Raw genomic sequence first — 15,645 nt, forward strand, 5'->3', positions numbered from 1 at the left:
ATGTAACAATAATAATTGTAGCACCGGATTACTGTCTGTCATTGATGTGTGCCTGCTGAGAGTTGTAGTCCCCCATAGTATACTGTACACAGTGCCTGCTGAGAGTTGTAGTCCCCCATAGTATACTGTACACAGTGCCTGCTGGGAGTTGTAGTCCCCCATAGTATACTGTACACAGTGCCTGCTGAGAGTTGTAGTCCCCCATAGTATACTGTACACAGTGCCTGCTGGGAGTTGTAGTCCCCCATAGTATACTGTACACAGTGCCTGCTGAGAGTTGTAGTCCCCCATAGTATACTGTACACAGTGCCTGCTGGGAGTTGTAGTCCCCCATAGTATACTGTACACAGTGCCTGCTGGGAGTTGTAGTCCCCCATAGTATACTGTACACAGTGCCTGCTGGGAGTTGTAGTCCCCCATAGTATACTGTACACAGTGCCTGCTGGGAGTTGTAGTCCCCCATAGTATACTGTACACAGTGCCTGCTGGGAGTTGTAGTCCCCCATAGTATACTGTACACAGTGCCTGCTGGGAGTTGTAGTCCCCCATAGTATACTGTACACAGTGCCTGCTGGGAGTTGTAGTCCCCCATAGTATACTGTACACAGTGCCTGCTGGGAGCTGTAGTCCCCCATAGTATACTGTACACAGTGCCTGCTGGGAGCTGTAGTCCCCCATAGTATACTGTACACAGTGCCTGCTGGGAGTTGTAGTCCCCCATAGTATACTGTACACAGTGCCTGCTGGGAGTTGTAGTCCCCCATAGTATACTGTACACAGTGCCTGCTGGGAGTTGTAGTCCCCCATAGTATACTGTACACAGTGCCTGCTGGGAGTTGTAGTCCCCCATAGTATACTGTACACAGTGCCTGCTGGGAGTTGTAGTCCCCCATAGTATACTGTACACAGTGCCTGCTGGGAGTTGTAGTCCCCCATAGTATACTGTACACAGTGCCTGCTGGGAGTTGTAGTCCCCCATAGTATACTGTACACAGTGCCTGCTGGGAGTTGTAGTCCCCCATAGTATACTGTACACAGTGCCTGCTGGGAGCTGTAGTCCCCCATAGTATACTGTACACAGTGCCTGCTGGGAGCTGTAGTCCCCCATAGTATACTGTACACAGTGCCTGCTGGGAGTTGTAGTCCCCCATAGTATACTGTACACAGAGCCTGCTGGGAGTTGTAGTCCCCCATAGTATACTGTACACAGTGCCTGCTGGGAGTTGTAGTCCCCCATAGTATACTGTACACAGTGCCTGCTGGGAGTTGTAGTCCCCCATAGTATACTGTACACAGTGCCTGCTGGGAGTTGTAGTCCCCCATAGTATACTGTACACAGTGCCTGCTGGGAGCTGTAGTCCCCCATAGTATACTGTACACAGTGCCTGCTGGGAGCTGTAGTCCCCCATAGTATACTGTACACAGTGCCTGCTGGGAGTTGTAGTCCCCCATAGTATACTGTACACAGAGCCTGCTGGGAGTTGTAGTTCTCCAGCCCCCTCTCTCACCTGTCCGACTACCTCTGCCTCGTCTTCCCCGCTCTCTCCAGCATCAATCCTGCACTATGCACAGCGCACTTCCGCTTCCGGGTCATCAGACATCCACTTCCGGCGGCAGAAAGTCCTTCCGCCCACATCCATCTCCGCCCACTAGAGGGAGAGACTCATCTCCGGTAATAAATATAAAAGCGGATCACGGAGCCGCGATCGCCGTCACATTTACATCACATACACCCGCCGCCGCTTTTATATTTATTACCGGAGATGAGGGCAGTGACAGGGCGAAGAGCGGAGATGATTTACGTTTCAGAGGAGCTGTTTTAATGTAAGCGCCGCAAGTTTTACATTAGACACAGTGCCGTGAGAATTTCATGCCCACCGAGCATGCGCACTTGTCTAATTCTTTAATGTTCAATCACGTATCCGGGGCTCTGAGCATGCGCACTGCTGCGCTGCTCAGCTGTTTCAGCCCGGAAGTGACGAGGGTATGGTTTCTCCACGGGGTATGGTTTTTTAACGTTACAGCGTTCCCCGACGCTTTTCAGCGGCGGCCATCTTGTTGTCGATCATAAGATGCAGCCTATAGGACTCCAGAAAAATGGCTCCGCGTGAGCGGACACGGGAATTTCTACACCAGCGCTACACCCCTCCGGCCATCTTTGTACTCCCAACTCAGCAGGTGTCATATTGGTGCTCTCATTTATCTGATAAATCCTGGAAGTGTTCAGATAATTGTGTGAGGCTCTTCTGTCACCAGTGCCTCCCCTACAATCGTTATATTTATTGATATATTTATTATTATTTATTGGTTCTCTCCATCCCTCCCCCACACCCCATATTTAATATGATATATATAGATGACACTAGAAATATTAACCCCCTGTTGAATAGACATAATGGGCTTTAATTTATAATTCATTTTTTTTGTTTATAAATAATTATTATTATTTTATTTTAATTCTTTATAATATATTTTTATGTAATAATACTTTATTTACAGCGCCATTGGGCGCTCACGTGACCCTCCGGAGCTCTTCTTCCCCCGCTTTCAGCACTGCAGAGTGAGGGGGCCGCTGACGTCAACCGGGAGGAGAGGAGATCTATCTCAGGTCATGTGAGCGCCCAGCGCGCTGCAAATAATCTATTTTCCACAATAAAGTTACAAAAGGAGACGCACTGCACATTATATCATCTGTTTACAAAATGGATTAACCGCTTGCCAACTGCCGCACGACTATTTACTGCGGCAGTCAGCCCCTCACAGGCAGAGCGACGTAGGGATACATCGCTAGCCTGTAAGGGTTTTGGGAGCGGGCGCGCGCCGCCGGATGCACGCTCCTACTCGGTCACGGACCCCCCCCCGGGTCCGCCGGGCTCTCGCGATCGTCCGTTACAGCGGGAGAAAGGCAGGTGGCTGATGTAAACACAGCCGCCTGTCACTCTCCCCTGTGTATGAATAGTGATCACACGGTTCTACTATGTAGGACCGTTGATCACTGTTCTTACACATCTAGCCACATCCAATCACAGTTAGAATCACGCCCCTAGGGACACACATAACCCCTCCCTCTCCAATAAAATTAACCCCTTCACTGCCAGTGTCATTTTTACAGTAACAGTGCATATATATAGCACTGATTATTGTAGTAATGTCACTGGTACCCCCAAAAGTGTCAAAAATGTCAGTCAAGGGTCCGATCTGTCCGCCGCAATGTCACAGTCCCGCAAAAAAAACTGCAGATCGCCGCCATTACTAGTTAAAAAAAAACAACAAAAATGACAAAAATCTTTCCCTTAGTTAGTAAACGCAATAACTTTTGCGCAAACCAATCAAAATACACTTATTGTGATTTTTTTTTACCAAACATAGGTAGCAGAAAACAAATTGGCCAAAAATGTTAAAAAATTTAGATTTTTACATTTTTTTGGGGGGGAATTTCATATAAAAAAATGTGAAAAATATTGTTATTTTTGCAAAATTTACGCTCTTTTTTTGTTTATAGCGCGTGATCAAAAAATCGCACAGGTGATCAAATACCACCAAAAGAAAGCTCTGTTTGTGGGAAAAAAAAGGACATCAAATTCGTTTAGGTACAGCGTCGCACGACCGCGCAATTGTCCGTTAAAGTCACGCAGTGCCGAATCGCAAAATACCCCCTGGTCAGGAAGGGGGTAAAATCTTCCGGGGCTTAAGTGGTTAAAGTATCTCACAAAAGTAAGTACACCCTCCCATTTGTGTAAATATTTTATTCTATCTTTTCATGTGACAACACTGAAGAAATGAGACTTTGCTACAATGTAAAGTAGTGAGTGTACAGCTTGTATAACAGTGTAAATTTGCTGTCCCCTCAAAATAACTCAACACACAGCCATTAATGTCTAAACCGCTAGCAACAAAAGTGAGTACACCCCTAAGTGACAATGTCCAAATTGGGCCCAAAGTGTCAATATTTTGTGTGGCCGCCATTATTTTCCAGCACTGCCTTTAACCACTTTACCACCGGAGGATTTTGCTGTCTTACGTCCAGGCCACTTTTTGCGATTCGGCACTGTGCGACTTTAACTGACAATTGCGCGGTCGTGCGACGCTGTACCCAAACCAAATTGACGTCCTTTTCTTCTCACAAATAGAGCTTTCTTTTGGTGGTATTTGATCACCTGTGCGATGTTTACTTTTTGCGCTATAAACGAAAAAAGAGCAACAATTTTCAAAAAATAACAATATTTTTCACATTTTTTTATATGAAATTCCCCAAAAAATGCAAAAATCAAAATTTTTGAAAAAAAAAAAAGCGACAATTTTGAAAAAAATAAAACAATATTTTTCACATTCCCCCCAAAAAAAAATGTATAGATCAAAATTTTTTATCATTTTAGGCCAATTTGTTTTCTGCTACATATTTTTGGTAAAAAAAAAATCGCAATAAGCGTATTTTGATTGGTTTGCGCAAAAGTTATTACGTTTACTAACTAAAGATTTCTGTCATTTTTTCTGAAAGATTTCTGTCATTTTTTTTTTTTTTTACGAGTAATGGCGGCGATCTGCGATTTTTTTTTTTTGCGGGACTGCGACATTGCTGTCTTTAGCTTTTTGGTCCAGCAGGTGGTGCTGTGGAGCAGAGGAGCAGAGTGCGGGATCAGAGGCTGTCAGGGCGTGCAGGAGAGAGGAGTGTGTTGTGCGTGACCGACCGACCGACCGACCGCGTGTGAGTAACCCCCCCCCCCCCAGGAGAGCAGCGGCGGGGAGCGGCGCTCGAACCCCGCCCCCCAGAAGCGAGCGGCAAGCGAGCGGCAAGCGGGTCGGGACCCCCCCCTCTCTTATCGCGGGTGGCGAGCGGTACAGTAAACCCCCCCCCCTTTTTTTTTGCGGCGGGCGGCGAGTGGTGCGGACCCCCCCCCCCCCCCCTGACAGAGAGGGAGCAGAGGAGACTAGCGGAGCAAAGGCTGACCGGGAAGTGACAGAGGGAGGCGGGTGCAGAGCGGAGACTGACCGTCTGAGGGAAAAAAAAAGCCAGGAACTGCTAGAGTCAGACTTAAAGGGACATACACTAGGTAAGTAAGACTGGTGACTGAGATTGTACACTGACTGAGGGTGTAGTGTAGTACCTGAGTACCTGTTACTACCTGAGTATCTGCGAGTACCTGAGTATCTGTGAGTACCTGTGAGTACCTGAGAATCTGTGAGTACCTGTGAGTATCTGTGAGTACCTGAGTACCTGTGAGTACCTGAGTATCTGTGAGTACCTGAGTATCTGTGAGTACCTGTGAGTACCTGAGAATCTGTGAGTACCTGTGAGTATCTGTGAGTATCTGGGAGTATCTGTGAGTACCTGAGTACCTGAGTATCTGTGAGTACCTGAGTATCTGTGAGTACCTGTGAGTACCTGAGTATCTGTGAGTACCTGAGTATCTGTGAGTACCTGTGAGTACCTGAGAATCTGTGAGTACCTGTGAGTATCTGGGAGTATCTGTGAGTACCTGAGTACCTGAGTATCTGTGAGTACCTGAGTATCTGTGAGTACCTGTGAGTACCTGAGAATCTGTGAGTACCTGGGAGTATCTGTGAGTACCTGAGTATCTGTGAGTACCTGAGTATCTGTGAGTATCTGTGAGTACCTGAGTATCTGTGAGTACCTGAGTACCTGTGAGTACCTGAGTATCTGGGAGTACCTGTGAGTACCTGAGTATCTGGGAGTACCTGTGAGTACCTGAGTATCTGGGAGTACCTGTGAGTACCTGAGTATCTGGGAGTATCTGTGAGTACCTGAGTATCTGTGAGTACCTGAGTATCTGTGAGTACCTGTGAGTACCTGAGTATCTGTGAGTACCTGAGTATCTGTGAGTACCTGAGTATCTGGGAGTACCTGTTACTACCTGAGCGTTGTGCGTCTGACCGGGCTGTGCGACTCGGGGTTGTGCGTCTGACCGGGCTGTGCGACTCGGGGTTGTGCGTCTGACCGGGCTGTGCGATCGGGGTTGTGCGTCTGACCGGGCTGTGTGACTCAGTGTTGTGCGTCTGACCGGGCTGTGCGACTCAGTGTTGTGCGTCTGACCGGGCTGTGCGACTCGGTGTTGTGCGTCTGACCGGGCTGTGCGACTTAGTGTTGTGCGTCTGACCGGGCTGTGCGACTCAGCGTGGTGCGTCTGACCGGGCTGTGCGACTCAGTGTTGTGCGTCTGACCGGGCTGTGCGACTCAGTGTTGTGCGTCTGACCGGGCTGTGCGACTTGGTGTTGTGCGTCTGACCAGGCTGTGCGACTCAGCGTTGTGCGTCTGACCGGGCTGTGCGACTCAGCGTTGTGCGTCTGACTGGGCTGTGCGACTTAGTGTTGTGCGTCTGACCGGGCTGTGCGACTTAGTGTTGTGCGTCTGACCGGGCTGTGCGACTTAGTGTTGTGCGTCTGACTGGGCTGTGCGACTTAGTGTTGTGCGTCTGACCGGGCTGTGCGACTGAGGGTTGTGCGTCTGACCGGGCTGTGCGACTGAGGGTTGTGCGTCTGACCGGGCGGTGCGACTCAGTGTTGTGCGTCTGACTGGGCTGTGCGACTTAGTGTTGTGCGTCTGACTGGGCTGTGCGACTTAGTGTTGTGCGTCTGACCGGGCTGTGCGACTTAGTGTTGTGCGTCTGACTGGGCTGTGCGACTTAGTGTTGTGCGTCTGACCGGGCTGTGCGACTGAGGGTTGTGCGTCTGACCGGGCTGTGCGACTGAGGGTTGTGCGTCTGACCGGGCGGTGCGACTCAGTGTTGTGCGTCTGACCTGGCTGTGAGATTGTGAGTGTTGTGCAACTGAGTGTCAAGTGAGTGGAGCGGAATACCAGAGGGTGAGAAGGTAGCGTTAGGAAGCCAGGAAATAGCCACATAGGATAGGCTTAAATTACTGAATCCCCATTAGATTAGATTAGTAGGTACAATGCCCGGCGGGTGTGGAGATGCGACTCGGTGTACATCTTGTGATATGTATGCGTTCCTCGGTCATGTGATCGAAGGCGAATACAAATGTGCAAAATGTGAGCACGTTGCTTCCCTGGAAGCTCAGGTCCTGAATCTAGGGAAGCAGCTGGCAACACTGAGACGAATGTCCATACCGGAGGAGAGCCAGGATTGTACCAATCAGGTGCAGGCAGGGGTCTGCACAGAGGTGGGCGGAGTATCGGAGGTGCAGGCATCAGAGCAGAGTAGAGGGGTGACAGTTAGGAGGGGTAGAAGGGAACAAGGCAAGGAGGCTGATCCTGGGCTGGAGCACCCCAATAGATACGCCCCGTTGTGTGATGTTGGGGAAACCAGTCAGGGACCAGCATTGCTGGAGCAGAGCGACGCCCCTAGCTGCCAGGGGAAGAACTCCTCCAGTGAGGCTGGGAGAAAGGGAAAGGAAAGACAGGTGCTGGTGGTAGGGGACTCAATTATTAGAAGGGCAGACAGTGTAATCTGTGACATAGACCGTGTGCGCCGAACAGTCTGTTGTTTGCCGGGCGCTCGGGTTCGGCACATAGCGGATCGGGTGAACAGATTATTGGGTGGGGCTGGGGAAGACCCAGCTGTCATGGTACACGTGGGTACCAATGACATAGGCAAAGGAAGATGGAGAGTCCTAAACGATTTCAGGGACTTAGGCGCTAAGTTGAGGACTAGGACCTCCAAGGTAATATTTTCCGAAATACTACCTGTACCTCGAGCCACACCAGAGAGGCAGCGGGAGATTAGGGAAGTTAACGAGTGGCTGAGGAGCTGGTGTAGTAAGGAGGGTTTCGGGTTCCTGGAGAACTGGGCCGACTTCTCAGTCGGTCACCGGCTCTTTGGTAGGGACGGATTGCACCTAAATGGGGTGGGTGCAGCCGTACTGGGTGCGAGGATGGCCGAAAAGTTAGAGGGGCTTTTAAACTAGGGAATGGGGGGGAGGGTACAGATGTAGAATTACCCAGTGGAAAGCAAGTTTCAGAGGGCAGAAATGGGGGCATTAGCGATAGGGTGTGCGGAGCTCCTATACCCAGGGTGGGTACGGGGAAAAATCAAGAGAGCAGCCTAAAAACATCAAAAGAGGATAAATATAACCGATCAAAATTACGAGGCTTGTATACCAATGCCAGAAGCCTGGCCAACAAGATGGGAGAGCTGGAGCTGCTGATGTTTGAGGAGGACTTAGATTTTGTGGGGATAACTGAGACTTGGTTTGACAGCTCTCATGATTGGATGGCGACCATTCAGGGGTATTCCCTTTATCGCAGAGATAGAGAAAGTAAAAAAGGGGGAGGGGTATGTTTGTATATTAAGAACAGTATACAGGTAAATATGAGGGATGATATTAATAATGGAGCTATGGACGAGGCAGAATCCCTATGGGTAGAGCTTCAAAGTGAAGGCACGGTGGGGAAGGTAATATTGGGCGTATGCTATAGGCCCCCCAACCAGAGGGAGGAGGGTGAGGCGGACCTCATGTTACAGATAGGATTGGCAGCAAGGATGGGAAATGTCATTATAATGGGGGACTTTAATTATCCAGATATAGACTGGGCAGAAGGAACCGCACACTCAGCCAAGGCTCGGCAGTTCCTAAATGTTTTGCAGGACAATTTCATGGGTCAGATGGTGAATGCACCGACAAGAAGCAATGCGGTACTTGACCTACTGATTACCAACAATACAGACCTGATCACGGATATAGAAATACGGGACAACTTAGGGAACAGTGACCATAGGTCAATTGGTTTCAGTATTAATTACAGTAATAGGAAACACAAGGGTAATATAAGGACGCTGAATTTCACAAGAGCCAATTTCCCTAAACTGCGCTCGCTGCTAGAAAATATCAAATGGGATAGAACCCTGGGAACAAAGAACACGGAGGAAAAATGGGAGTGCTTCAAGAGCATACTAAACAAGGGGATTGACCAGTGCATTCCAAAGGGAAATACATTTAAAAGAGCAAAACTAAACCCTGGGTGGCTAAACTCCAACATAAAAATGTATATTAGTGCTAAAGAAAAGGCCTTCAAAAAATACAAGACTGAGGGGTCATTGGCAGCATTTAAGCATTACAAAGAGTGTAATAAGAAATGTAAAGATGAAATCAGGGCGGCTAAAATAGAACACGAGAGACATATAGCGGAGGAGAGCAAAAAGAACCCCAAGAAGTTCTTTAAGTATATAAACAGTAAGAAAGCCAGGCCAGAGCACATTGGCCCCATAAAAGATGATAAAGGAAAAATGGCCACTGAGGACAGAGAAAAGGCGGAAGTGTTAAATAATTTCTTTTCTTCAGTCTTCACAAAGGAATCGGGGGGCTACACGAAACCCGCTTGTAAGGCCGAACTAAATAATACACCTCAGGAAGTGCCGCCATGGCTAACAGAGGATAGACTTAGAGCTAAACTAGAGAAACTTAACATAAATAAATCCCCGGGACCGGATGGCTTGCACCCGAGGGTTCTTAATGAGCTCAGCCAGGTGATTGCCAGACCATTATTCTTGATCTTTAAGGATAGTTTACAGACGGGTATGGTGCCAGCTGATTGGAAAAAAGCCAACGTGGTACCAATATTTAAAAAGGGGGCGAGATATATCCCGGGTAACTATAGGCCGGTCAGCCTAACATCAGTAGTCTGCAAAATTTTGGAGGGGATGATAAGGGACCACATACAAGACTTTAGTAATGAAAATGGTATTATAAGTAGTAATCAGCATGGATTCATGAAAAATCGTTCATGCCAAACCAATCTGTTAACCTTCTACGATGAAGTGAGCTGCCACCTAGATAAAGGTAAGCCTGTGGATGTGGTGTATCTGGACTTCGCAAAGGCCTTTGACACCGTTCCTCACAAACGCTTACTGTACAAACTAAGGAAGGTAGGTATGGATCATAAGGTGAGTACCTGGATAGAGACCTGGCTCCAGGGGAGAGTCCAGAGGGTGGTGATTAATGGGGAGTACTCGGATTGGGCGGGTGTGGAAAGTGGGGTCCCCCAGGGTTCTGTCCTGGGACCAATCCTGTTTAATTTATTCATAAATGATCTAGAGGAGGGGATATCTAGTACAATCTCAGTATTTGCAGATGATACTAAATTAGGCATGCCAATATCTTCTATGCAGGATGTGGAAATCTTGCAAGCAGACCTGAACAAAATAACGGGGTGGGCAACCACATGGCAGATGAGGTTTAATGTAGAAAAATGTAAAGTAATGCACTTGGGTGCCAGAAACCAGAAAGCAAGCTATTCACTAGGGGGTGAACCTCTGGGTGAGTCTAGGATGGAAAAGGACTTGGGGGTACTGGTAGACAACAGGCTTGGCAGTGGCATGCAATGCCAAGCCGCTGCAAGCAAAGCCAACAGAATACTGGGATGTATAAAAAAGGGGATTCACTCCAGAAATAAAGAGATTATTCTCCCACTCTACAAGACTCTGGTCCGGCCACATCTGGAGTATGCTGTCCAGTTCTGGGCACCGGTCCTCAGGAAGGATGTGCTGGAACTGGAGAAAGTCCAGAGGAGGGCAACAAAAATAATTAGGGGAATGGAGGGCATCGGCTATGAGGAAAGACTACAAGCACTGAACTTATTCTCTCTGGAGAAGAGACGATTGAGGGGGGATATGATATCAATGTACAAATACTGTACTGGCGACCCTAGCATAAGGAACAAACTATTCAGAGAAAGGAGATACAATAAGACACGTGGCCACTCACTAAAACTAGAGGAAAGGCGGTTTAACCTTAAAGTGCGTAAGGGGTTCTTCACTGTAAGAGCGGTAAGGATGTGGAATTCTCTTCCACAAGCAGTCGTATTAGCGGGGAGCATAGATAGTTTCAAAAAACTATTAGATGTACACCTTAAAGACCACAACATACAGGGGTACACAATGTACGGTTAAAAGCAAACACACACGCATCATGGGTTGAACTGGATGGACTTGTGTCTTTTTTCAACCTCACTAACTATGTAATTGCGGCGGACAGATCGGACCCTTGACTGACATTTTTGACACTTTTGGGGGTACCAGTGACATTACTACAGTAATCAGTGCTATACATATGCACTGTTACTGTAAAAATGACACTGGCAGGGAAGGGGTTAATTTTATTGGAGAGGGAGGGGTTAATGTATGCCTGGTGCTTACTGACGTGTGGGGGGGGGGGAGGTGACTGAGTGACACAGGGACAGATCGCATGTTCAGCTATGCTGAACCCTGCAATCTGTCACTCCTTGTCACTTAGGAGATCCGCCAGCTTTGTTTACACAAGTGGGCGGATCTCCAGACTCGATTCCCCGACGATTGGGGAAGAGCGGCGGTGATCGCTCCTCCCCTGGCCCGACTCCCGCTGTGACAGAATACAGAGGGAGCGAGCCTCCGGCAGCGTGCGCGCGCCGCCCACAAGGGGAGGAGTCCAGCGACGTAGGTCTACGTCGCTGGACGGGAACGAGCCACTTTGCCGCAGTAGGGTCAACGTGACTGGTCGGCAAGTGGTTAACCCTCTTGGGTATGGAGGTCACCAGAGCTTCACAGGTTGTCACTGGAGTCCTCTTCCCCTCCTCCATGGAGACTTCCGATTAGATTGGGAGAGGCAGTACCATCCGAGGATTCATTACTGGCCATTAGAAGCTGAGGAGGTCTTGGAGTGAATATATAAAGAGCCTGATTTCTACTGTGTATCTGGTGAGTGCTCACTGCTATGGGGTGCACTGGAAGTGTGGTGAAGGCTATAGACCATTTCTATCCATACAGGCACCGGGAGTACCACCGTTTCTCAAGTCATATTGAATATATTGGACCTATTTGGGGTCACACTTACCTGGTCATATAGCCAGTGCTGTATTTTGGCCTAGGCCAACAAGGCCCAGGCCTAGGGCGGCACTTTGCAGGGGGGCAGCAAAAAAGCCGCCCCCCTCCACCTGAGACTCTTTTGGACACTGGTTTCTAGAGCCGCCTCTCCCACCTCTCTTTCTCACCCCCCCCTCCTCTCTCTCTCTCTCTCTCTCAGTCACCCCCCCTCTCTCTCTCACCCCTCCTTTCTCTCTCAACCCTCTTTTCTCTCTCACCTCTCTCTCTCTCACCCTCTCTCTCTCACCACCCTCTCTTTCTCTCTCTCTCTCACCCCCTCTCTTTTTCCCTCTCTCTCATCCCCCCTCTCTCTCACCCCCCTCTCTTTTATCCCCCTCTCTCTCTCTCATCCCCTCTCTCTCTCACCCTCTTCTCTCTTCATCCCCCCTCTCTCTCATCCCCCTCTCTCTACCTACCTCCCTCACCCACCCCCCCCTCTCTCTCGTCCCCCCCCCTCTCTCCCTCCCTCACCCCCCCCCTCTCTCTCTCTCTCCCACCCCCCTCTCATGAAATCTCAGGGGTTCATGCTGGGACTTGGAGTCCTTCAATTTTGGAGGGAGTCACATCCGTCAAAAAGGAAGGAGTTGGGCAAATTTACATAGGAGTCGGAAGGGAGGGGCGCCCAATTTTAGTCTTGCCTAGGGCGGCACAAAACTAAAATACACCACTGCATATAGCAGTATATGGACAATATTTCACTTCTGTCACTTGTGTCTTTTTTCATGTAAATGTATCGCGGACATTAAGCAATTAATACTTTGATATGTGGAAGCCTATTCAGCGCTGCTGAGTGTGATTAATACTGGACTTTGTGGGATGCTACAGTGTATATTACATTTTTTTTTTTATGTCACAGTACATGTTGGCATTCATGGTTCCCTCAATGATCTGTAGCTCCCCAGTGCCGGCAGCACTCATGCAGCCCCAGACCATGACACTCCCACCACCATGCCTGACTGTAGGAAGACACACTTGTCTCATACCTGCCAACTGTCCCGATTTTGCCAGGACAATCCCGGGAAATAGAAGCCTGTCCCAGGTAATTGACTTTGTCCCGGCCCGTTACTCAGGCTGCCTGTTACCGTTTTTTTTTTTTTTTTTTATTATTATTATTTGTACTTTGTTCCACACAGTGTAGTATGCCCCGGGTCGCTCTCAACCCAGCTGGGGTTTGTAGTTCTGACAGCAGGTTGTCTCTCCTCTCCCGGTGCTCCCCTCTCCCTCTCTCCCGGTGTGCGCTCCCTCTTCCCTCCTGTCGCGTCGCAAATTTAATGTGTCAGCACGGTTCACTTCCCAAAATCTGCCAGCAGGGGGAGGCAGAGCACCTTCCGACAAACTGGAGACCCCACACTCCACGGCCTCTATGTGCCTGTGGCCTGGAACCGAGCGCCATCTTGAGGTGAAATGAGGGTATTACCTTTATTTTCCTTCTGTTTTTTTTTTTTTTAAAACAAAGTTACAAAAGAAAAGTAACAAAGGAAGAGGAGTTGTTATTCTATAGGAGGTGCGTGATCTGCTGTTCTCATACTGACCCTTCCTTCTCTACATAGCATGCAATGTTTTTACATTATTATTGTATATAATGTTTTTTCTAGATATAATTTTCTACACCTAATTGATACATAGATATACATTTTCGAGCTCTAGATAAATGTATATACACATCCTTGTGTGTGTGTATATATATATATACACTGCTCAAAAATAAATGAAAGGAACACTTTGAGAACAGATCTCAATGGGGAAAATATCATGCTGGATATCTATACTGGTATGGACTGGGTAATGTGTTAGGGTTTATACTGGTATGGACTGGGTAATGTGTTAGGATCTATACTGGTATGGACTGGGTAATGTGTTAGGATCTATACTGGTATGGACTGGATAATGTGTTAGGATCTATACTGGTATGGACTGGATAATGTGTTAGGATCTATACTGGTATGGACTGGATAATGTGTTAGGATCTATACAGGTATGGACTGGGAAATGTGTTAGGATCTATACTGGTATGGACTGAGTAATGTGTTAAGATCTATACTGGTATGGACTGGGTAATGTGTTAGAATCTATACTGGTATGGACTGGGTAATATGTTAGGATCTATACTGGTATGGACTGGGTAATGTGTTGGGATCTATACTGGTATGGACTGGGTAATGTGTTATGATCTATAATGGTATGGACTGGGTAATGTGTTAGGATCTATACTGGTATGGACTGGGTAATGTGTTATGATCTATAATGGTATGGACTGGGTAATGTGTTAGGATCTATACTGGTATGGACTGGGTAATGTGTTAGGATCTATACTGGTATGGACTAGGTAATGTGTTAGGATCTATACTGGTATGGACTGGGTAATGTGTTAGGATCTATACTGGTATGGACTGGGTAATGTGTTAGGATCTATACTGGTATGGACTGGGTAATGTGTTAGGATCTATACTGGTATGGACTAGGTAATGTGTTAGGATCTATACTGGTATGGACTGGGTAATCTGTTAGGATCTATACTGGTATGGACTGGGTAATGTGTTAGGATCTATACTGGTATGGACTGGGTAATGTGTTAGGATCTATACTGGTATGGACTGGGTAATGTGTTAGGATCTATACTGGTATGGACTAGGTAATGTGTTAGGATCTATACTGGTATGGACTGAGTAATGTGTTAGGATCTATACTGGTATGGACTGGGTAATCTGTTAGGATCTATACTGGTATGGACTGGGTAATGTGTTAGGATCTATACTGGTATGGACTGGGTAATGTGTTAGGATCTATACTGGTATGGACTGGGTAATGTGTTAGGTTCTATACTGGTATGGACTGGGTAATGTGTTAGGATCTATACTGGTATGGACTGGGTAATGTGTTAGGATCTATACTGGTATGGACTGGGTAATGTGTTAGGATCTATACTGGTATGGACTGGGTAATGTGTTATGATCTATAATGGTATGGACTGGGTAATGTGTTAGGATCTATACTGGTATGGACTGGGTAATGTGTTAGGATCTATACTGGTATGGACTGGGTAATATGTTAGGATCTATACTGGTATGGACTGGGTAATGTGTTGGGATCTATACTGGTATGGACTGGGTAATGTGTTATGATCTATAATGGTATGGACTGGGTAATGTGTTAGGATCTATACTGGTATGGACTGGGTAATGTGTTAGGATCTATACTGGTATGGACTGGGTAATGTGTTAGGATCTATACTGGTATGGACTGGGTAAGGTGTTAGGATCTATACTGGTATGGACTAGGTAATGTGTTAGGATCTATACTGGTATGGACTGGGTAACGTGTTAGGATCTATACTGGTATGGACTGGGTAATGTGTTAGGATCTATACTGGTATGGACTGGGTAATGTGTTAGGATCTATACTGGTATGGACTGGGTAATGTGTTATGATCTATAATGGTATGGACTGGGTAATGTGTTAGGATCTATACTGGTATGGACTGGGTAATGTGTTAGGATCTATACTGGTATGGACTAGGTAATGTGTTAGGATCTATACTGGAATGGACTGGGTAATGTGTTAAGATCTATACTGGTATGGACTGGGTAATGTGTTAAGATCTATACTGGTATGGACTGGATAATGTGTTAGGATCTATACTGGTATGGACTGGGTAATGTGTTAGGATCTATACTGGTATGGACTGGGTAATGTGTTAGGATCTATACTGGTATGGACTGAGTAATGTGTTAGGATCTATACTGGTATGGACTGGGTAATGTGTTAGGATCTATACTGGTATGGACTGGGTAATGTGTTAGGATCTATACTGGTATGGACTGGGTAATGTGTTAGG

Source organism: Pelophylax lessonae, assembly GCF_965119305.1.
Source record: "Pelophylax lessonae genome assembly, chromosome: 8".
NCBI classification, from domain to species: Eukaryota; Metazoa; Chordata; class Amphibia; order Anura; family Ranidae; genus Pelophylax; species Pelophylax lessonae.